The following is a 24,073-nucleotide window of genomic DNA, read 5'->3' as shown; positions in this document are numbered from 1 at the left end:
GCTACTAAGTTGCTTCAGTCGTTGACTCTGTGCGACCCCATAGATGGCAGCCCACCAGGCTCCCTCATCCCTGGCATTCTCCAGGCAAGAATACTGGAGTGGGTTGCCATTTCCTTTACCAATGCATGAAAGTGAAACGTGAAAGTGAAGTCGCTCAGTTGTGTCCGACTCTTCACAACTCCATGGACTGCAGCCTACCAGGCTCCTCCGCCCATGGGATTTTCCAGGCAAGAGTACTACAGTGGGTTGCCATTGCCTTCTCTGCAAGAGGCAGGTCAGGTGGTCTCATATTCCCATCTCTTTAAGAATTTTCCAGAGTTTGTTGTGGTCCACACAGTCAAAGGCTTTGGCATAGTCAATAAAGCAGAAGTACATGTTTTTCTGGAACCCTGTTGCTTTTTTGATGATCCAGCAGATGTTGGCAATTTGATCTCTGGTTCCTTTGCCTTTTCTAAATCCAGCTTGAACATCTGGAAGTTCATGGTTCACGTACTGTTGAAGCCTGGCCTGGAGAATTTTGAGCGTTACTTTACTAGCGTGTGAGATGATTGCAGTTGTGAGTGCAATTGCAGTGTATCTGGCAATGTATATTTTTGCTCCCTGAAGCATAACAAATAAGTTATACTGATATTAAAAAGCTGTTCTTCAGTTATCCTCAATGTTGAAAGTTAAGAAAGAAAGAAATCATTGTCAGACTGTTCAGTATTTCATATAGAAAATCTCTATAGGCTACTATCAGAAGTAGATTATAGTTGAATGATTATTGTAATTTTAAAGTAGTATAAAACAACTCAAAAGTATAAATAAAATTGAGCACTTAATGAATATTTTTTTCTTCTAAAATGACTAAATGAATCACAAAGAAGATTCAAACATTCCTGTAGAGAGCATAATATAATTCTACTTTTATTTTAAAATGGCTAACTTCTATACTTTTAGGCTTTATCAATTAAATATGCTACTACTTTGAAATACATTGAAAGAAATTAAGTGTCATATCTATACCTACAAAATTAATATACTAATTGAAACACTAATTTTATGAAAATTTTTTTAAACAATATATTTTTCTACTTTCAAAAATAATGTATATATTTTTTCATTTCAGTTCAGTTGCTCAGTCATGTCCGACTCTTTGTGACCCCATTGACTTCAGTATGCCAGTCTTCCCTGTCCATCATGAACTCCCAGAGCTTACTCAAACTTATGTCCATTGAGTCGGTGATGCCATCCAACCATCTCATCCTCTGTCATCCCCTTCTCCTCCTGCCTTCAATCTTTCCCAGCATCAGGGTCTTTTCCAGTGAGTCAGTTCTTCGCATCAGGTTACCAAAGTATTAGAGTTTCAGCTTCAGCATCAGTCCTTCCAATGAATATTCAGGACTGATTTCCTTTAGGATGAACTAGTTTGATCTCCTTGCAGTCCAAGGGATTCTCAAGAGTTTTCTACAACACCACAGTTCAAAATCATAAGTTCTTTGGCGCTCAGCTTTTTTTATAGTCCAATCCTCGCATCCATACATGACTATTGAAAAAATCATGGCCTTGACTAGACAGACCTTTGTTGGCAAAGTAATGTCTCTGCTTTTTAATATGCTGTCAAGGTTGGTCATAACTTTTCTTCCAAGGAGTAAGCATATTTTACTTTCATGGCTGCAGTCACCATCTGCAGTGATTTTGGAGCCCCAAAATTAAAGTCTGTCACTGTTTCCATTGTTTCCCCATCTATTTGCCATAAAGTGATGGGACCATATGCCCATACAAATTTGGATACTAAGATTTTGAGATTTTAAAAAAAGTTGGCAAAACCCAAAATGTACCCTTTAAATATTTTTTGACTGAAATCAGAAAAGAGATCCTTATTAATATCACCACTCATTTGATATATTTCTAATAATAAAGTTTTCAGTATAGCAATTACAGACATACCACAGTAATTATGATACATGTAAAACATTTAGACTAATGATGCTCCTATAATCTCTAAACTGTAATGTGTCTTCTTTCTATTAAACAGCTTGCTAAACCTACATTTTTCCGTAGAAGTTCAAAATTGGCTTGTATAAAAAAAAAAATCAAGGATATAAAGAAAATAAATAAAAGCATAAAGCAAGGTGACAGTGTAAGACCACTAAAGTTTGTTATGACCATAAATGTAAGCTTATTAAATTCTTCAATTAATGGAAAAATGGACATTAAAATCCAGAAGAACATCAAGGTTAAAATAAATGAAATGTTGAAGATTCATCAGACATACATAAGGCTAAAAGAAATCTTGGAAGGCCATGATTTGAGACAAAATGTATGTCAAAGTATACAATTTGAGTTAAAATGTAATTGTCATACAAATATCAATGAATATGGAGCCAAAGGCAAAGAAACAAAACTCTTTGAAAGCCATTAACCAGACACCAGTTAGGGCTTCTCAGATGGTGCTAGTGTAAAGAATCCACCTGTCAATGCAGGAGACCTGGGCTTCATCCCTGGGTCAGGAATATCCCCTGAAGATGGGCATGACAACCCGCTTCAGTATTCTTGCCTGAAGAATCCCATGGATAGGGGAGTCTGGGAGACTACATAACATCGAGAAGAGTCAGACACAACTAAGGCGAATTAGCATGCACTCTGGCACCAGTAAAATGGTGAAATTCTTTCAAAGAGCACAAAAAATTGTTTTAAAATGCTAGGTTAGGTACAAAACCAGTTAATTGTATTGTTTTTTCTTTAAATCTGCAAGTTAATCTGTAGGTTAACAAGGACTTTCTCATGTTGGGTATCCTGTGTTGTTCAGTCACTAGGTTGTGTCCAACTCTTGCAAGCCCATGGACTGTAGCCCGCCAGGCTCCTCTGCCCATGGGATTTTCCAGGCAAGGATACTGAGTGGGTTGCCATTCCCTTCTCCATGGGATTGTTTCAACGCAGGTATCAAATCAGTCACCTGCATTGACAGGGAGATTCTTTACCACTGAGCACCAGAGAGGCCATAAGAGCAAATAGCAAAGTTGAAAACAGGTGTAATCTTTATTTTAAAATTTTAAGTAGGGCATAATTCATAGTACCTTATATTAGTTTCAAGAGTACAACATAATGATCTAATATTTGTGTATATTGTGAAATGATCATTACAATAAGTCTAGTTGATATCTCTTACCATGAATACAGAATTTTATTTTCTTTTAATGAAAACTTTTAAGATCTAACATTTATTTTTTAACAGCAAGTTTGTCTTTTAACTCCCTTCACCCATTTTACCCCATTAGCAACCACCCATCTGTTCTTTCTCTGAAACTATGAGCTTGTTTTGTTCATTTATTTGTTTCAATAGGTATATTCTAATAGAGAATTAAATAATCCTTGGGCAGGACTTTTAGATGATATCTAGATTTGATATCTAATGAATATACTGCGCCCCCCATCATTTTATGTGCAAGTTTGGGTTAATTCTTAACAATTAAAACGTAAAGGGCATGGAATAAATTATATAAAACAAAATTGTTTAGAAGTATGAGAAAAGGCAAAAGCACAGTTTTAGTAGGCTACATATTTGATTCATCCTGAAGAAATTAAGCAGATAAATGAAGACAAAGATAAAGACAAAAAAATGAAGACAAAGACAAAAATTTTAAAAGCTTAATGAATATTATTGTATATGTATATATATAATGTATGTATATATGTATGTATGTACATATATATAAATTAAATATATACATAAATAGAATTTACAATCTATGTTCATATATATATATATATATCAATTCAGTTCAGTTCAGTCATTCAGTCATATCCAGCTTTTTGCAGCCCCGTGGACAGCCTCATGCCTGGCTTCCCTGTCCATCACCAAATCCTGGAGCTTGCTCAAACCCATATCCATTGAGTCAGTGATGCCATCTAACCATCTCATCCCCTGTCATCAAATATACATATATATGTATATAAATACCCACAAAATATTAAATATGATTTATATCTTACAGTGAAAGATTATATTTTAAAAATATATTTTATTTTCTTTTAAAGAATTTCTTTTAGGTAAAGCATGATTAGCTCATGATTTTTCTTTTTAATCCTCTTTAAGGATTAGGGAAATTTTTTTCCATCTTTGGCAATATGTTCTTTGAAATTTTAATTTTATAGTGTGTTATCATGTTCTTTTTAACTTTTAAATTTTATATATATATATATATATATATATATATACACACATATCTTATATTCATGGTTACAAATTGATTAATGATGAAGTGAGATGAATGATTTTAATGAAAGCATTGGCCTTTATCTGATCACTCCTTATATATGATTAGATTTCTTGGGGCGATGTTATTGTTGGCTTTGTTTTAATCCATTTGTATATCATAACTTTATATAGAATAAATTTATATATTTTATGATTTACCCATATTATAAATCCCACTCTAACAGATATGGATTTATTTCTTATAATCACTTGTCACACAGGGACCCCTCCCCCTCCTCATGGTCTCTCTTACTTTAAGCTTCATCTTCTCATTTTTGTGTTGTTGTGATTGATTTTCAGTTATCTGAAAAGAAAATCACATGACTCATCTTTAATTTCATTACTAGAGGTGTTAGGAGTGGAAGCAAAGTTGAAAGACTTTTCTTAGAATCTCTTAATTCTATTTATCAACAGATTACTGGGCCTTAGTGAATATGGTGTGCTGTCTGTTGCACATTTCCATAATCTTACATGTGTTTGTGGTGGCTAAGGAGTGTGCCATGAGCAGGATCTGACTGATCTCTTCAGTGGTCATTTAAATTTGATGAGAGAATTCATCTTTCATCTTGTGAGATTTTTATAATAGCATATATCAAATGTGCTGATAATTTTTCATCATATACCAGTATCAGCAAAGACAAAAACTTCATGAATGACATGGATATAGCATAATTATTCCAGGTGAATGCTCTAGGGACATTTCTCTAAGTTGTGTTTTATATTGCTGAAGTTGTGTCTATTATATCTCTCTTTTATAACTCTTGTCTTCCATGCTTCATGTGTAAGTTTAAATCCATTAAAAGTATGTATACTTTTTGAATTATGCAAATATATTTTACTACAGTAACACAGTGTGGCAGGCAAAGTCTAGGATGGCTCACTATGATGCCCCCTTCCTGGGGTCAAGTATAATCCATTCCCTGAAATAGATACAGAATTAGTAGATCTCAAACTAATAGATTATAGCAAAATTAATGGGATGTCATTTCTGTGATAGCATTTCATTAGATAGGACTCTATATTGCTCGTAGAGTCTCTTTAAAACTTTGTTTTGCTGGTTTGATGATGTGAGTGTCCATGGCAAGATATTATGGGAGGTTTCTATGAGCTGAATGATGTCGCTAGGATCTAGAGTATCCTCCAGCCACCAGCTGGCAAGAAACATGGAACCTCAGTCCTACATTCTGCACAATGCAATTTTTCTTTTTCCCATTCATCTCAACTGCACTGAAAAGAACCATTCAGTTTGGAAGGTACACATTTCCTTTGTCATGCTGAAAAATTCCCTCATTATTTCTATGGTAATAGAAAAATGGATCACCAAAAGATATCCACATTAAATCCTGGGACCTGTGAATGTCCAATCAATACTTATTTGTAAATGGATTCTTGAAGATATGATTAAGTTAAAGTTTCTGAGATGTAATCCTGTATTAAATCAGCTGTCTGTTATAGCACTAAATGCTGTCACAAGCACCTTTAGAAAGAGATCAGTACACAAAGAAGAAATGATCTGAAGATAGAAGCAGAAGTTGTAGTAATGAGGCCTTAGGCATAGTGATCCTGGGGTGGCCGTCAGTAGCTGGGAGAAAGGAACAGATTCTCCAGTTGAGTCTTTGGAGGTAGCATGACTTTGCTCAGAATCTTAAATGTGTACTTCTAGTGTCCAGAGTTTAGTACATAAGTATCAGTTGTTTCAAGCTACCAAGTTTGTGGTACTTTGTTATGGCAGCTACAGGAAATAAACGTAACCTTTTCCCAAGATAAAACATGGGAGAAAATATCAATAGGACAGAAGATCTTCTAGGTGGACAAATACCCTACTCAGAGAAAGATCAGACTGTAAGCTAACAGTGAAAAAACCAGTGGCTCATTGAGAAAAAGAGCAGATCTCAATGAGTAGGAATTAAAACATGAGAAATGAGGTTTATACTTACTAGAGGGGTAGATGGACTTCTTGAAATTCTGTTTCAACCGTTCTTGGAAGAACAGAACCCAGAATCTGACAAAACGATCCTATTTCTGAGATCTGAAATTTTACCATTCAATATTATTTGGGGTTGTTAAGCTGGAAATATGTGAATATATAGTAGGTGAAAAATAGTTATTATTGTGTTTTTATTGAAATATGTTTATTAGATCATATCTACCATGGAAACTAGCTAGAAGAGTCTAGTGTCTGACTAAAACTAAAAAAATAATAGGTTTTAAAATGCATTTATATAAACAGAAACCTAAAGCTAAGATACTTCTCAGAGACAGTTGAGTGGATCATTAGTACAGAATCTGTGGGAAGTCATTGAGTTCTATATGAAAAAGTATTTAGCGGGAACACTCACTGACCTGGAAAATGTAAAGACAATATTGTTAAATTTGTCTAAATATGTAGCTTTTTCAAAGAGAGATTTAATGATTGAAACATATCAGGAACACTTCTTATCAGTTGATTCATTCACTTACTCTAACAAATGACTTTGCACCATGCATCACGTGCTGTTCTAGAAACTGAGTTTTCCTTGGCCTCATGGAACTTACATCCTAGTGCCAGTAACAGATTAACATATAATTAATAGATATTTAAATAAATATTTGGGAGTAGTAATAAAAACAACAAAAGGAAATCAGATGAAATGGTAGAGAAGTAGTCTTTTAGATGAATGATAAAGAATGCCTCAGTGAGTATCAGAGGAAATGTAAAGCAAAGACTTGAATATGCAGAAGGAGTGGTTCTTAGTAGTACCTGGAAGATGGTTCTTCCAGATTGACCACCAGTGGAAGGTCTCTGGTGCTCTAGCTTGCTTTCTATATCATGGAAAGGGAAGAGCCAATTTGCCTGAGGTAGAGTAAGTGAAGAGGAAAGCCATAGGAAGAGAAAGAGCTAGGTGCTGTTTTCATTTTAGATGTAGGGTTCTCATTTAGAGTAGGATTCTGAGCAGAGTTATGACAGAATATTACTTTTGCTTGAATATGATGACTGTTACAGACTGTATTATATTCCTCCAAAATTCATAAATTAAACTCCTAAATCTTAGTACCTCAGAGAGTGAGTGCATTTGAAGATAGAGCCTGCAAAGAGATAATTGAGGTAAAATGAGTTCATATGGATTGGCCCTGATTCAATATGACTGACAAAGAAGGGGAATTTGGACATGCAAAGAGACGCCCAGGACGCGTACACACAGAGGAAAGACCCTGTGAGGACAGTGAGAAGGCAGGCCCCTGCAGGCCGTGGAGAGAAGATTCAGAAGACACCGATCCTGCCGACACTTTGATCTTGGAACTTTAGCTTCCAAAATTGTGGGAAAATAAATTTCTTTTTTACAAGCTACTGAGTGTATGGTATTTTGTTATGGCAGCCCTAGAAAACTAATACAAAGACTCTGGCAAATATGTGGAAAACATGTATTAGGAAAGTAGGTTTAGAAGTAGTACTAACAGGTACTACTGAGTGAAATATTGGTGAAATGGGCTTAAGAGGTATGGGGAATGGCAGCAGATATTTAGGTACTAATATATACTAGGAAATTAGAGCCATAAGGATTTCCTGACAAAGTGAATATGGGATGTGAGATAAATTAATCTTTTGAGGAAGGATTAAACCCAAGGTGCCAATTGCCATGTTTCATTTTTATCCATGTTGAAATTAAGATTATTTTTTCTAGTCAAAAATAGGCTTTAACAACTGCTAGCCTTATTCATTTGTTTGTTTTTAAAAATATATTTTTCACTAATGAAAACATGCATTACATATTGTACATAAATATAGGAGCCACATAATTTATTACTAGACCCAGTTAATCCCACCTTTTCACAGCAAAGTTATCAGACAGTCTGGTTGGAAATACATTCACTGAGTGACAGCATGGCAAGGCTCTTTTCAGTTTTGAAAAGTTTGGATGAGTTCCAGAGATCAATGTGGAAATTAATTGCTTACAGTTTCTGGCACAAGTCTTCTCATCAGCACTGATTTTTTGAACAGCCATTGTAACAGGGCACTGCTTGCCAAGGTAAGGAGCCTGACAGCTTTGCAATTAGAGAGGATTGGGTGGATGATCTGTTGGTTTTAGGAGGAGATATGCACATTGTACATTATACTCAAAAGGCAAATTAACCAGTGTTTTAAAAAGGATTGTTTAATATTCTCTCACTTAACTTCTCTGTCATTCATTTTATTTCTTCCATAAGGGAGCGACTTGAAAATAATTAGACATAAAAGTATTTCTGAGGTTAACTTCTTTTGTATGCATTTTTATGATATTTTTACTTATAACTTAATCATTTTGGAAGGTATGGGAAATTGATTTTTATGAAAATATAGCATCTGGTGACATAAATAATGTTTGCAGAATTGAGTAATTTATAACACCTAAGGCATTGCATGCAGTGAACTTTAACTCAAAGTGATAATGAGAAACATCACCCTGCCTTTGCAGGTTTTAGAAAATGCTCTATGTTGTGAAACAACACAGATTGTTTCTGTATTATAACTTAAGATTTACATTATTTATGAAATGTTTACTACTCATTATCCTATATAAACTTTCAATTTATTTGCCATTAATCCTGACTATATAAGCAAGTAAATTGTGATATATGATATTATTTTTACAAATAGTTGCACTTATTTAATGCATATTCTTTCTCACACATAGATGCACATTTTAGTTTTCGGACTTAAATCTGATATGCGTTATTGTTTAGGACTTCCCTGGTGGCTCAGAGGGTACAGCATCTGCCTGTGATTTTTCTGTAACTCCATTTAATTTTTATTTTGAATTACTTTTCAATCAAGATAGGAGAAAATTAATCTTAACTTGCCACTTACCTCCTTTTTTCAAGGTTCAGTAAAAAGTCTGAGAGGACTTTTCACTGACAAGTAGTTGGGAGCATGAAAATGTGTGTTAGTCTCTCAGTTGTATCTGACTCTTTGGGACCCCATGGACTGTAGACTTCCAGGCTCCTTTGTCCATGGAATTCTCCAGGCAAGAATACTGGAGTGGGTAGCCTATCCCTTCCTTCATTGCAGGCAGATTCTTTACCATCTGAGTCACCAGGAAAGCCTATGTAATCCTTGTATCATGTGTCTATATACATATCAACTTACCCATTGAGATGCATCATTCCATCTGTGTCCAATTTGTAAATGTTGTGAGAATGTTCTGTACTATTGTATCTAATAAAGACTCGGGTCCAGCAGCTTTCCCCAATCATCTCATGCTGTAGTTAAGATTAACTTTGCTACTTTTCCATCATACCGAGGTAAGAAAATCGCTGACAGGCTCTTTACAGTCCAAAATGACTAGGTTCACAATCTCTATTTTTTAAAGTTCTTATGGAACACCTCTTTCTATAGAAAGGAGGGCACAGGGCTTCTGTTTCTTTCAAATCACAAGATGCAGAGTACTTTGGAACAGATTGTTCTACTATTTGCCCTTTTTTTCCTTTTCCAGGGAGAATATTTTCTAGTTTCCAGAAAAGGTCTGCTTATTTCTCAGATCCATTACTATATAAATTCTGAATATCTATCAGACATTTTGCTTATGAATAGAGTCTTTCAAAATTGCTTGAGTTCTTGGAAACCAAAGCATTAAAAATAACTTAAAAAAAATTTTTTTAATTGTTTTTGGTTGCATCCTTCCCCTGGGAAAATGAGCACCAAAAGCCCTAAGTGCTTGAATGAGATGGAGAAGAAGGTGTGAAAAATAACATGGGAAAGAAATAAAGAGTTTGAGTTAATATCACTGAAAAAATAAAACATATATTTGCAATGCAAAATCCTCATTTAGATTCACCTTTACAGAAGACTAAATGGAAGTTGAAGGGTACTCTCAGAAACAGCATATTACCTACGACCACCATGCTTCATAAGAAAAATTAAAGATAAGCCTGAGGGGATTAAACTAGGTCATTTGTATAGTTAAGATGTATATATGAACTCTTTATGTGGCCAAGGAAGGTTTAAATTGTATCGAGCTACTGGTGTATTTTGTATTTTCTCTCCCATGTCAAGGGGAATGTAAGAAAATGCATATATATATATATACATATATATGTATATATATACACACACACACACACATACATACATACATATATACATATGTATATATATCTCAAGACATTGAAGGTCTTCAAGATAATTATTGGGAAAACTTGCCATATGTTCACTAGAGTCCAGGAGATATCTGAGTCCATCTGGTCAACTCTAGGGTGAACAGTAATTACTAGAGTTGCTACTGTTTAGCAGCAGAGCATGGATAGTTGGCTGTCCCAGAAATGGTATGGATGCATGTAATTTTCTGTAAAATTGATTAAGGAGTCAGACAGGCCCTTTTCTGTCCAGCAGAAATGCATGCAGGGGGCTAGCGTACACAGAGCACAGTACCATCCTAAGGCTGTAGGAAGAACACCCAGTTAGAAGAGGCATCACTAACTTCTCAGAGAGATGCCCCACAATGGAATTTTCTATAAAACCCACATAAGTACCACCTAATGGAAACAGGCAGAAATTTTGAATTTACCATGTGTGTGTGTGTGTGTATGTGTATGTGTATATGTGTGTGTGTATGTGTGTGTATGTGTGTATGTGTGTATATGTATGTGTGTGTGTATATGTGTGTGTGTGTATTTATATACATATGTGTCTGAAGTCTGTAAACCTTCACTGTGTCTTCACTGGCGTCCTGAATCTGCCCCTGTCATATGGAAGGAGCTAAAACAAATATCAGAAACAACATGTAGAGCAAGGAAGTGAGAAAACAAAACATATGGTAGGCAATCTTATTAAGGGGAAAGTTTGAAAAGATAATGAATAAACTTAAAAAGTTTATCTTATAGCGCCTAGTTATTCAAAATGCTTTAAACCTATATATGCTAATACTATAAAATACTTTATGGACTCTTATGCAGTCTAGTTTATTCAAAATTAGCATAGGTATTAGAAATGTATGATGCTTATTCACCCATTAATCTTCCCTGGTGGCTCAGATGGTAAAGCCTCTGCCTACACTGCAGGAGATGAGAATTCAATCCCTGGGTCGGGAAGATCTCCTGGAGAAGGAAATGGCAACCCACTCATATTCTTGCCTGGAAAAACCCATGGACAAAGGAGCCTGATAGCTACAGTCCATGGGGTCACAAAGGGTCGGACACAACTGAGTGACTTCATTGTCACTTTTCAGCCATTAAACATATGTTTTCTGATTTATGCAATTTTATATTATAGACTTTAATTTTTTAAAACTTACCTGCTCATCAGTCTCTTCTTTTCCCTAGAGTATTTGGGCAAAAAAGAATTAATCTTAATCATTTCCCAGGGTGATTCTAAGAGGTGGCTTCTTCTCTGTGCCATTCTCATTTACTGCATTCACTCTCCTCGCTATCATGGCAGGAAGGATCTGACAAGCCAATTACTCTTCTCAGCACTGGCCTCCACATTGTAATTGAAGCAGAGATGTAAATATCGGAGGTAAATAGCACTTCTTTATGATATTTTTGCACCCAGAACCATAATTTGAGGCTTTCCTGGACTTAATCAGATTTTACTCAATGTTTGAGTAGATGGCTCAGTTTTACTATGTAACAAGACAAACAACCCAAAATAAATATAACATATCTCTCACATTAATGAAAAATTAGCTGACAACCCCTCTCAAGGAATTTTTTATGATTTCTAGTTTCTACATCATTGCTTAATCACTCCCTGCTCCTTTTGATTTACATCCCATATTCTCTCTTCTCTATTTATCCCTACTTTAAAAACACTCTTTCATGTGCAGAGCAGTTTATCTCTGTCCTCTTTTCTCCCTTTACATTTTGCTAAACTATATCCTCAGGTCTTTTATCCTAGGCAGATTATGTTTTTTTTTTTTTTTTTTCATGAACCAAAAATTTCAAACTATATATCCATACATATAAATTTATGTGCATATATATATATATATATATATGTATGTTTGTGTTTCAGGATTTGGAATAGCTCAACTGGAATTCCATCACCTCCACTAGCTTTGTTCGTAGTGATGCTTTCTAAGGCCCACTTGACTTCACATTCCAGGATGTCTGGCTCTAGGTCAGTGATCACACCATCGTGATTATCTGGGTCGTGAAGATCTTTTTTGTACAGTTCTTCTGTGTATTCTTGCCATCTCTTCTTAATATCTTCTGCTTCTGTTAGGTCCATACCATTTCTGTCCTTTATCGAGCCCATCTTTGCATGAAATGTTCCTTTGGTATCTCTGATTTTCCTGAAGAAATCCCTGGTCTTTCCCATTCTGTTGTTTTCCTCTATTTCTTTGCATTGATCGCTGAAGAAGGCTTTCTTATCTCTTCTTGTTATTCTTTGGAACTCTGCATTCAGATGTTTATATCTTTCCTTTTCTCCTTTGCTTTTCGCTTCTCTTCTTTTCACAGCTATTTGTAAGGCCTCCCCGGTCAGCCATTTTGCTTTTTTGCATTTCTTTTCCATGGGGATGGTCTTGATCCCTGTCTCCTGTACAATGTAACGAACCTCATTCCATAGTTCATCAGGCACTCTATCTATCAGATCTAGGCCCTGGAAAAGGTCAGTTTTCATTCCAATCCCAAAGAAAGGCAATGCCAAAGAATGCTCAAACTACCGCACAATTGCACTCATCTCACACGCTAGTAAAGTAATGCTCAAAATTCTCCAAGCCAGGCTTCAGCAATATGTGAACCATGAAATTCCAGATGTTCAAGCTGGTTTAAGAAAACACAGAGGAATCAGAGATCAAATTGCCAACATCTGCTGGATCATGGAAAAAGCAAGAGAGTTCCAGAGAAACATCTATTTCTGCTTTATTGACTATGCCAAAGACTTTGACTGTGTGGATCACAATAAACTGTGGAAAATTCTGAAAGAGATGGGAATACCAGACCACCGGACCTGCCTCTTGAGAAATTTGTATGCAGGTCAGGAAGCAACAGTTAGAACTGGACATGGAACAGACTGGTTCCAAATAGGAAAAGGAGTTCATCAAGGCTGTATATTGTCACCCTGCTTATTTAACTTATATGCAGAGTACATCATGAGAAACTTTGGACTGGAAGAAACACAAGCTGGAATCAAGATTGCCGGGAGAAATATCAAGAACCTCAGATATGCAGATGACACCACCCTTATGGCAGAGAGTAAAGAGGAACTCAAAAGCCTCCTGATGAAAGTGAAAGTGGAGAGTGAAAAAGTTGGCTTAAAGCTCAACATTCAGAAAACGAACATGATGGCATCCAGTCCCACGACTTCAGGGGAAATAGATGGGGAAACTGTCAGACTTTATTTTTCTGGGCTCCAAAATCACTGCAGATGGTGATTGCAGCCATGAAATTAAAAGACGCTTACTCCTTGGAAGGAAAGTTATGACCAACCTAGATAGCATATTGAAAAGCAGAGACATTACTTTGCCAACAAAGGTTCGTCTAGTCAAGGCTATGGTTTTCCCTGTGGTCATGTATGGATGTGAGTTGGACTGTGAAGAAGGCTGAGCGCCGAAGAATTGATGCTTTTGAACTGTGGTGTTGGAGAAGACTCTTGAGAGTCCCTTGGACTGCAAGGAGATCCAACCAGTCCATTCTGAAGGAGATCAGCCCTGGGATTTCTTTGGAAGGAATGATGCTAAAGCTGAAACTCCAGTACTTTGGCCACCTCATGGGAAGAGTTGTCTCATTGGAAAAGACTCTGATGCTGGGAGGGATTGGGGGCAAGAGGAGAAGGGGACGACAGAGGATGAGATGGCTGGATGGCATCACTGACTCAATGGACATGAGTCTCAGTGAACTCTGAGAGTTGGTGATGGACAGGAAGGCCTGGCGTGCTGCGATCCATGGGGTCACAAAGAGTCAGACACGACTGAGCGACTGATCTGATCTGATCTGATCTGTTTTCTGTGTTTATAACTTTAACATAGATACAAAGTAGAAAATAATTTTTCATTTGTTTGTATCAAAGTTCTCTTTTATTTTAAAACTTAGATTCTGCCTTCTTGTATCTTTAATAGCAATAATTATCCTCTGTATAGAAGAAACTATAATTAGTATAGATAAATATATTGTTTTAATCACAGCATAAAATGTCCATTTGATTAGAATTCTCACATGAAACAGTTGGCAATCTGAAAAGTATAAATGAAGAGGGTTTCATGGAACATTATCTATGGAGGTAAAGACAAGTTTAGAAAAAACTAATCAGTGAATCACCACAGGACTATTAACAGCAGTCATCTGTTATCACCTCTAGGCTGGTAGGGATTTAGAGCTAGTGGTTATTACATCTTATGGCTGTAGCTAGTTAAAATAACAATAATAAAAAAAAAAAAAATACTGGTGAGCAACCACTGCCAGAGTGCAACCAAACAGAAATCGAATGAACCAAGGTAATAAATACCCTGACTTTTCTCTCCAACAGCCCTTGAATGCTTTCCATTGCTCTCTATTGGATAACTCTCCTGGAAGATGGAAATCACAGCTTTGTTGGTTGTTAGCCCTTAGAAGCCAGATGTTCAGTGTTTCTAGCAAGATAAAATAGATGGGATAGTGAAGCTGGAGAGACAAATAGAGAATAACTTGTACAACCTACTTCTTTTCCCCCTTTTCTCCTTAGTGTCAACTCAGATGTTTTGGATGGAAGACACATAACATGGAATAATAATGGAAATGGCAAATTAATATAAAGCAGGGTTGCTTTTATGTAGTAATTTAGTATTTCTTCTTATATCATTTATTGCATGTTTTCTTACCTTCCATAAGTGTATTAACTGGTTGGAGATTTTTTTTATGTGTAGGGTTAACTTAATACAAATCTTCATTCCCCTGAAACACATATTTTCCATGCTCCTGTGTTTACCAGGGTGACCACTGTTATCTCCTATGGGAAATAGGAGTCACTTAAGAGAACTCTCTCACTTTATCATTAGAATAATACATGTGTTCTTGACACTGCTATGGAGGAACAGCTTGATTTTTTCATTCGTAATAAACATCAATCCCTTTGTCTAGTACATTAACTCCTCTCAGTTAAGTAGCAAAGCTTCAAATAGGAAGTGGACCTCTTAGGTTTCAAAAAAATAAACCCATAATTATATTTCCTGATGAAAGCATTTCTTTTTGGGTCCTAGAGAATAAATAGAGTGATACTAAGAATCACAGAAGTTGAATGCAAAAATATTTTAAGTCAGGAAGCAACAGTTAGAACTGGACATGGAACAATAGACTGGTTCCAAATAGGAAAATGAGTACATTAAGGCTATATAATATCACCCTGCTTATTTAACTTATATGCAGAATACATCATGAGAAATGCTGGACTGGATGAAGCACAAACTGGAATCAAGATTTCCGGGAGAAATATCAATAACCTCAGATACACGACCTCAGATACACAAATGACACGACCTTTATGGCAGAAAGTGATGAGCCTCTTGATGAAAGTGAAATAGGAGAGTGAAAAAGTTGGCTTAAAGCTCAGCATTCAGAAAACTAAGATCATGGCGTCTGGTCCCATCACTTGATGGCAAATAGATGGAAAAACAATGGAAACAGTGGCAGACTTTATTTTAGGGGGCTGTAAAATCACTGCAGATGGTGACTGCACCCATGAAATTAAAGGACACTTACTCTTTGGAAGGAAAGTTATGACCAACCTAGACAGCATATTAAAAAGCAGAGACATTGCTTTGCCAACAAAGGTCTGTCTAGTCAAGGCTATGGTTTTTCCAGTAGTCATGTATGGATGTGAAAGTTGGACTATAAAGAAAGCTGAGCACTGAAGAAATGATGCTTTTGAACTGTGGTGTTGGAGAAGACTCTTGAGAGTCCCTTGGACTGCAAGGAGATTCAACCAGTCCATTCTAAAGAATATCAGTCCTGAATATTCATTGAAAGGACTGATGTTGAAGCTAAAACTCCAATACTTTGGCCACCTGATGTGAAGAACTGACTTATTTGAAAAGACCCTGATGCTGGGAAAGACTGAAGGCAGGAAGAGCAGGGGATGGCAGAGGATGAGATGGTTGGATAGCATCACCAACTCAATGGACAGGAGTTTGAGTAAGCTCTAGGAGTTGGTGATGGACAGGGAGGCCTGCAGTGCTGCAGTCCATGAGGTCGCAAAGAGTCACACGCAACTGAATGACTGAACTGAACTGAACTGAACTGAAGGATCACAGAAGTTGAATGCAAAAATGTTTTATGTGGGTTATTAGATATAATAGTAGGGAGGGACATTCTTAACCACCCCCACCATGGATTCTGGGCCTTTACTTCCTTTCTGTGGGAGAGAGCACGCTGAATATTGGCTCACACTGACTGTAGTTCCCTATGTTCTGCAGGCAGTACCAGGTCACACCTTTTGTTCATTATCATATTGAGACTTTGAGTGGTTGCTCTTTTCCCTCTGAAAACATGTTGGTTTCCATAATGTTACATAATCACCCCCATTAAAGGCAAAGAGTGAATGCTCTAGAGCAGTTCCTTATGCTTTCAGGGAATTCTCTTTGCTTCCTGACATCATAAATCATTCTGAAGTAGGCTGTTTTGTAGTTTTACCAGGTGAACTGCTTCTGGGTGATGGAGCACACTAAGACCTGTGATTTCTTGCACATGAACTGATAGCTTCACTTTTGGGTAATTATATGAATTCCTTGATTAAGGGATATGTTTTTGAGATACCAAGGTTGTGATTAAGACTAAATGTGTAGCCTGCACATCAGTGCTGGTTGTCAAACTACTCGCTACCCATCAAGGACTAGATAAGTTCAAAAACTGAGAAAAAATAATTAGAAAAATTTGCAGAGTTTTGGCATGGCTGCTAAATGCAAGTGTACATTATCAATCGGCCTATCTCAGAAAACATTAAACATCCAAAAAGTTCTGTCAGACTTATATAAATTGAATGTTTAGCAAGCTATGTACTTACCATGTGCAGTAGGTTCCATTGTGATGTTTGATATTTTAAGATTAGCTTGTCAGTGGTAACCCAAAGTTATATAAAAATCTGAGAATATATAAATATTCATAATTATTTAACATTATTTTACAATAATTTTTATTTTTATTTAAACTCCATTTTTTATATATTTTAACTGTATTAGCTAAATTGGGGAAGAAAATAATGGATTTATTTTGAAGCTGAATTTAATGATACCAAGAGAAGCCTTACTGGACATTTTTTTATATAAAGAAAATGTACAGATAGTCTCACTGTTACAATAGTAGTAAACCACATGAAAACTATGGAAGTGATTCTGGAAAAAATTAAGATCCAAAAAGTTCATGCTAGTTTTCTTTATTCAGTTTATTTTTGTATCCATAATTTCTGGAAAGGTGCTATAAAACTAATGTGCTTATCGAGGAGATATATTGACTAATGAAGCAGTGAAACCATCAAAAATTTAACTAGCTCTAGCTAACATTTTGGTGCCACCTGCCAAGAGAGTACAGGCCTACTCCACCCCTGGCACATTTTTAGATGGCATGATTGTTTACTCATAAAAGAAATTAGTGTTTTCTTTAATGGAGAGATTTGAAAGATGAATTTGGAAAATAAAATATGCTCCAAAAGGAAGAAACACAAATTGTTCTGAAAGAAAGTTCAACTGTAGGTTGAGTATATTTTCAAGAATGTCTCTGGTGAATGTGTGGTTTAAAATGTTAAGGAAAATTTTAATCTACTTTAAAGAAAGTTGTATATCTAAGTATAGATAATGGGGGCCTACAAAGTTTGTATAGTTCAGCAAATGATAACATACAGAAATAACATAGAACTAAAAAGAAATCACAAAATAAATGGTAAAACCAAATATTTATGAAACAAAATTGAAAAAGATATGCTTACACTGAAAAGAGCACATTTAAAAAAAAATCTAGTTTCAAGACAAGAACTAGACCCCAGTGTGTATTTGATATTAGTTTGATTTCTTGATATTCAAGAAATACTTAAAACTGAATGATGTAAGAAGATTAAAACAAAAAATAAAAAGTGGCCATTAAACAAAAACAAAAATGGATAAATAAAACAGTATACAAATAGCACACAAAATACAACTCTTAGAAAAAATTAAATGCTTATGTTAAAAAGTTAATAATGAAAATTAAAAAGAAATAAAGTCAATGGCTCTTGTAATTAAAGAAAAAAAAAACTATACTGGGCAGGCACATTGGAAGTCATTGGGATGCCATGGTAACATGCATTAGAGTTGATAATTAGGTATCAAAGCAAGAAAAAGCCCTCCCAGTCTCCTTTGAATTAATTTAATTCAATTTAAACATATTTAGTCTTAGAAAACTTTTAAAATACAAATTATAATAGTTCTATGGTTTGATGAATTATTTCGCTTTCTACATTTATCTTTTATTAGTTGTCATTTATCAGGCTCCTCACAGAAACATACAACTAGAGTTTGGAGATTTCTTATAGATTGGAAAAACATACATTTTAGAGATTAGTAAAATGTGCATCGTTTGATGCACGATACTGGATGCTTGGGGCTGGTGCACTGGGACGACCCAGAGGGATGGTATGGGGAGGGAGGAGGGAGGAGGGTTCAGGATGGGGAACACATGTATACCTGTGGTGGATTCATTTTGATATTTGGCAAAACTAGTACAATATTGTAAAGTTAAAAAATTAAAAAAAGAAAAAAAAAGTATTCTTCACACTAAGAGCTGTAAAAAAAAAATATATATATATATATATTTATTGTACTTTTGTATGTGATAGACAAAAATCACAAAGTCATACAGATGTTTGAAGAATACCGTTAAGCCAAGTCAGCATCTTCAATCTTATGTCTACACAAGGTATTTTCTTGCTGACACAGTACTCCTGATATCAGCTGTGAGTTCCCAAGATTTGAATACCAGCTATAGGCAGGGCATGTTACAGCACCAGTTTGGCTTTTTGCAGAGTCTCCTTCTTGGAAATAGCAACCCACTTCGATGTTCTTGCCTGGAGAATCCCCAGGAAGGGGGAGCCTGGTGGGCTGCCATCTATGGGGTCGCACAGAGTCAGACACGACTGAAGTGACTTAGCAGTAGCAGCAGCAGAGTCTCCTTCTTACAACACAATAGTGAGAGGAAATTGTTTTTCATGAAATAAGAGCTCTTTTTTTTTTTTTTTTTGGTAAAGTCAGACCCCAAAATGATGAATGACTCTGGGAATTTGGGGCTTTATCTCTTTCAATGAGAGAGGGACCCTTTCTCTCTTGGTAAGGCCCTCATGTGTTTATGCTAACATCAAATTGATTTCCAAGCTCTCTGACTCAAGCAGTTGGAGATTTAAAAGGACACAACAAAGATATAGCCAAGAGTAAGCCTAAATGATATAAAATATATTCATCTTGTGGTTAAATTACACTTTAATATGATTTTTATAAAATAATTTAAATATATTTCTAGTTAACAGAATGTGATGATTAATGGTGTATAGGAATAATATACCTATAAAAAAGAAAATTTACTCCAGCAAAATTACTTTCAGCTAAAAATTTGGTTTTGAATGATATTCTCTTGAAACACTTGCAACAGAATATTAAATGTGTACCATTAAAAAAATAAAATGTATATGTAATCATGTCTGAGTCCTTTAAAATATCAAAAATGGCAAAGGAAAATATGAAAAATTATGGCCTCAGCCTCATAAGTATTTTTAAATATGGAAATTCAAACTGAAGCTATTTTCTATCCAAATCACAGGATTAGTTTGAGAAATTACCATTTAAAAAGATAATATTAGAGAGTGACAATTTATAGATTTTCTTTTTATGTTATTTTAAGGTTTTTTTTAGCAATATTGGAAAAAATTAATGCTTCTCTGAATTAAAAAAAAAAATAAGAGAAAAGTTTTCATAGTGATGAAACTGCAGGTTACTTGGTCCCTACTGCTGCTAACTTTTCATAAGTATATTTACGTCTATATCTATCTATTTGTTATCTCCATATTCAGTATTACTCTGTTATCAGTAAGTTTGTTTCTGGAAATTATTTTTACAAAAAATAAAATATCAAAAATGCTTAATTAGTATTATGACAGGAACTATTTTAGTACTACATTTTACACAATGTAATTAGTAATACTATTAGTTTGTTTCATTCATTTTTAAATTAAAGATGAGCCAAAGTCTTTATGACTCATTGTCTCCTATTAAAAACAGGTAAATCCTGCAAGACATTTACCATTTTGGCAGCTAAATATTGTACAACCAAGGCACAGATTATTATGTCTATAAATCTAAGCAAAACTTGTCCTGGGATAGTAAGTCCCTTGATTTTTTCCCCTGCTTTACTCATACCTGAAGCAGGAAATTATTAGATTGCTCAGTCACTAACCCCCCTTTCCAACTCCCACACATCCTGTGGTTGATATGCAGACTGCCATTTGCCCACATACTCCTGGGCTGGAAGGAATGCAATTATGCCCAAATACAGGCCTTCACAGACCAGCTCAGGAATGGATTGGCGTTTCAGAATGATAAAGTCATTAAACTGCATCCCTCCCTTTCATGTCTGTGCTGTAGACCTGCTCCAGGACAGTTTCTCAGTTGTTAGTGAATTACTGTAACAGTAGGAAGAAATCCCCAAGAGCAAGATGTTCCTGTGTCCCCACTTCCAGACATGCTCTAGGACCTCAACTGCAGAATTCCCTGAACAGACAGCTTCTTACAGTGAAAGTGAAGCCGCTCAGTCATGTCCGACTCTTTGCAACCGCATGTACTGTAGCCTACAAGGCTTCTCTGTCCATGGGATTTTCCAGGCAAGGGTACTGGAGTGGAGTGCCATTTCCTTCTCCAGGGGATCTTCCCAACCCAGGGATCGAACCCTGGTCTCCCACATTTTAGGCAGATGTTTTACCGTCTGAGCTACCAAAGATAGCTTCTTGCCTCCTTTCAAAACCTACATGGTTTTCTCTGAGTCAGGGAGATAAGGGAGTCATATTTGTATCCATAAATGTGAGGGGCCTTTGTCTCGGAATAATGCTCTGTATTTTAGGCTTGAGTACATGCACCATTCAGTTTAGAGCATCTACATATACTCTTTGATATTCTAAGCAGATGCTCTTGAGAAATGGAGTGAACAACAGTTTAGATTTGCAATGTTCATTAAGAGAAGCCTAAGAAACATCTGAATGTACATGTTGGATTTAATAGAGAAATCTGAACAAAAGATATAAATTTTCAGAGCTGTGACCTGGAGATGCCATTTAGAGTTACAAGTATGGTTGAGATTACAGGGAATGAGAAGAAAGACAGGAACTGCATCGTTTCACCTGACCAGTCATACTCTCTCTTTAGTTTCATCATCTCCAAATACAGATGACTCTATTATCTATATAATAGATTTGTTACAAGTAAGATAATTTGTATAAAATAACTTAGCAAAGTTCCTTGCACAGAATAAGTGCTTGATAAACATTTATCAATGTTATTATTTTATTATTTTATTTTGGTTTATTTTGATTTTATTAATTTATGATGATGATTTTTAGATCTTATTATTGTTATTTTAACATTTGTTTTACTTTAAACCAAAACATGAATCTCTTCAACACATAATGCACTATGAAAAATAAGAAACCTACAAAAATGTATGAGAAACAATGGCTAGGAATGTAGGGAAAAAAGTAGAACCTGTAATGCATAGAGTGTAAGAGAATATGTATAAAGGAAAGCAGTTATCAAGTAAGTTAATTGCTAATGAGAGATATTATAAAGATTGAAAGGCATCTACTGTATTTTAAACTACGTATGGGTGAATTTATAATGTACTTTTTTTAAAATTTAAATTTATTTATTTTAATTGGAGGCTAATTACTTTACAATATTGTATTGGTTTTGCCATACATCAACATGAATCTGCCATGAGTGTACACGTGTTCCCCATCCTGAACCCCCCCTCCTACCTCCCTCCCCATACCATCCCTCTGGGTCATCCCAGTGTTCCAGCCCCAAGCATCCTATATCCTGCATCGAACCTGGACTGGCAATTAGTTTCTTTCTTTTTTTTTTTAATTTTTCTTATTTTATTTTATTTTTTAACTTTACAATATTTTATTGGTTTTGCCATATATCAACATGTATCTGCCACAGGTATACACGTGTTCCCCATCCTGAACCCTCCTCCCTCCTCCCTCTCCGTACCATCCCTCTGGGAAATCCCAATGCATGATTAGTTTCTTATATGGTATTATACATGTTTCAGTGCCATTCTCCCAAATCATTCCCCCCTCCCTCTCCCTCTCCCACAGAGTCCAAAAGACTTTTCTATACATCTGTGTCTCTTTTGCTGTCTCACATACAGGGTTATCGCTACCATCTTTCTAAATTCCATATATATGAGTAAGTATACTGTATTGGTGTTTTTCTTTCTGGCTTACTTCACTCTGTATAATAGGCTCCAGTTTCATCCACTTCATTAGATCTGATTCAAATGTATTCTTTTTAATGGCTGAGCAATATTCCATTGTGTATATGTACCACAGCTTTCTTATCCATTCATCTGCTGATGGGCATCTAGGTTTCTTCCATGTCCTGGCTATTATAAACAGTGCTGCAATGAACATTGGGGTACAATAACATTCTTTTATTAGTTTTGGAGAAGAGGGGAGCACATTGTAGTAAGGTTAAAAATGAATGGAAGATAAGAAATTGACCCATAAAATATTTGCATCATTTCTTACAGTGAAGGTGTATAGAGACCAGCAGATTTGAGGAGTAGTGATCAAGACCATCCCCATGGAAAAGAAATGCAAAAAAGCAAAATGGCTGTCTGGGGAGGCCTTACAAATAGCTGTGAAAAGAAGAGAAGTGAAAAGCAAAGGAGAAAAGGAAAGATATAAGCATCTGAATGCAGAGTTCCAAAGAATAGCAAGGAGAGATAAGAAAGCCTTCCTCAGCGATCAATGCAAAGAAATAGAGGAAAACAACAGAATGGGAAAGACTGGAGATCTCTTCAAGAAAATTAGAGATACCAAGGGAATATTTCATGCAAAGATGGGCTCAATAAAGGACAGAAATGGTATGGACCTAACAGAAGCAGAAGATATTAAGAAGAGATGGCAAGAATACACAGAAGAACTGTACAAAAAAGATCTTCACAACCCAGATAATCATGATGGTGTGATCACTCACCTAGAGCCAAACATCCTGGAATGTGAAGTCAAGTGGGCCTTAGAAGGCATGACTATGAACAAAGCTAGTGGAGGTGATGGAATTCCAGTTGAGCTATTTCAAATCCTGGAAAATGATGCTGTGAAAGTGCTGCACTCAATATTCCAGCAAATTTGGAAGACTAAGCAGTGGCCACAGGACTGTAAAAGTTCAGTTTTCATTCCAATCCCAAAGAAAGGCAATGCCAAAGAATGGTCAAACTACCACACAATTGCACTCATCTCACACACTAGTGGAGAAGGCAATGGCAACCCACTCCAGTACTCTTGCCTGGAAAAGCCCATGGATGGAGGGGCCTGGTAGGCTGTAGTCCATGGGGTCGCTAAGAGTTGGGCACAACTGAAAGACTTCATTTTCACTTTTCACTTTCATGCATTGGAGAAGGAAATGGCAACCCACTCCAATATTCTTGCCTGGAGAATTCCATGAACAGACGAGCCTGGTAGGCTACAGTCTTTGGAGTCACAGAGAATTGGACATGACTGAGCGACTAAACTTTGGCAGTGTAAGACTTGAAATGTTTCATTGGAGAATAAAATCTTGCCAGGCAGGTGGAAAAGAAAGAGAAAGATTTAAAGGTAAAAGTGAATTGATTCAGTTCAGTTCAGTTGCTCAGTCGTGTCCGACTCTTTGCAACCTCATGGACTGCAGCTTGCCA

The 24,073-nt window shown here is 36.0% G+C and overlaps 1 long non-coding RNA gene across 18 annotated transcripts in view; it reads left to right on the top strand.

Moving 5' to 3' along the window:
* LOC147371186 (uncharacterized) overlaps positions 1-24,073 on the top strand; it is a 316,584-nt gene that overhangs the window by 216,383 nt on the left and 76,128 nt on the right. The window contains exon 5 of one of the 18 annotated variants that reach the window (XR_015166278.1): positions 22,928-23,053. The exons of the other annotated variants lie outside the window; for them this stretch is intronic. This is a non-coding gene — a long non-coding RNA (uncharacterized LOC147371186). Of the gene's footprint in view, positions 1-22,927; positions 23,054-24,073 lie in introns of those variants that run through there. 18 annotated transcript variants of the gene reach the window in all.

Source organism: Bos grunniens, chromosome 6 (genome assembly GCF_055505025.1).
Source record: "Bos grunniens cultivar Pamir isolate PY7600 chromosome 6, Bosgru_T2T1.0, whole genome shotgun sequence".
Lineage (NCBI taxonomy): Eukaryota > Metazoa > Chordata > Mammalia > Artiodactyla > Bovidae > Bos > Bos grunniens.
The sequence above is the reverse complement of the archived record's forward strand: the minus strand, read 5'-3'. Positions and strand labels throughout refer to the sequence as shown.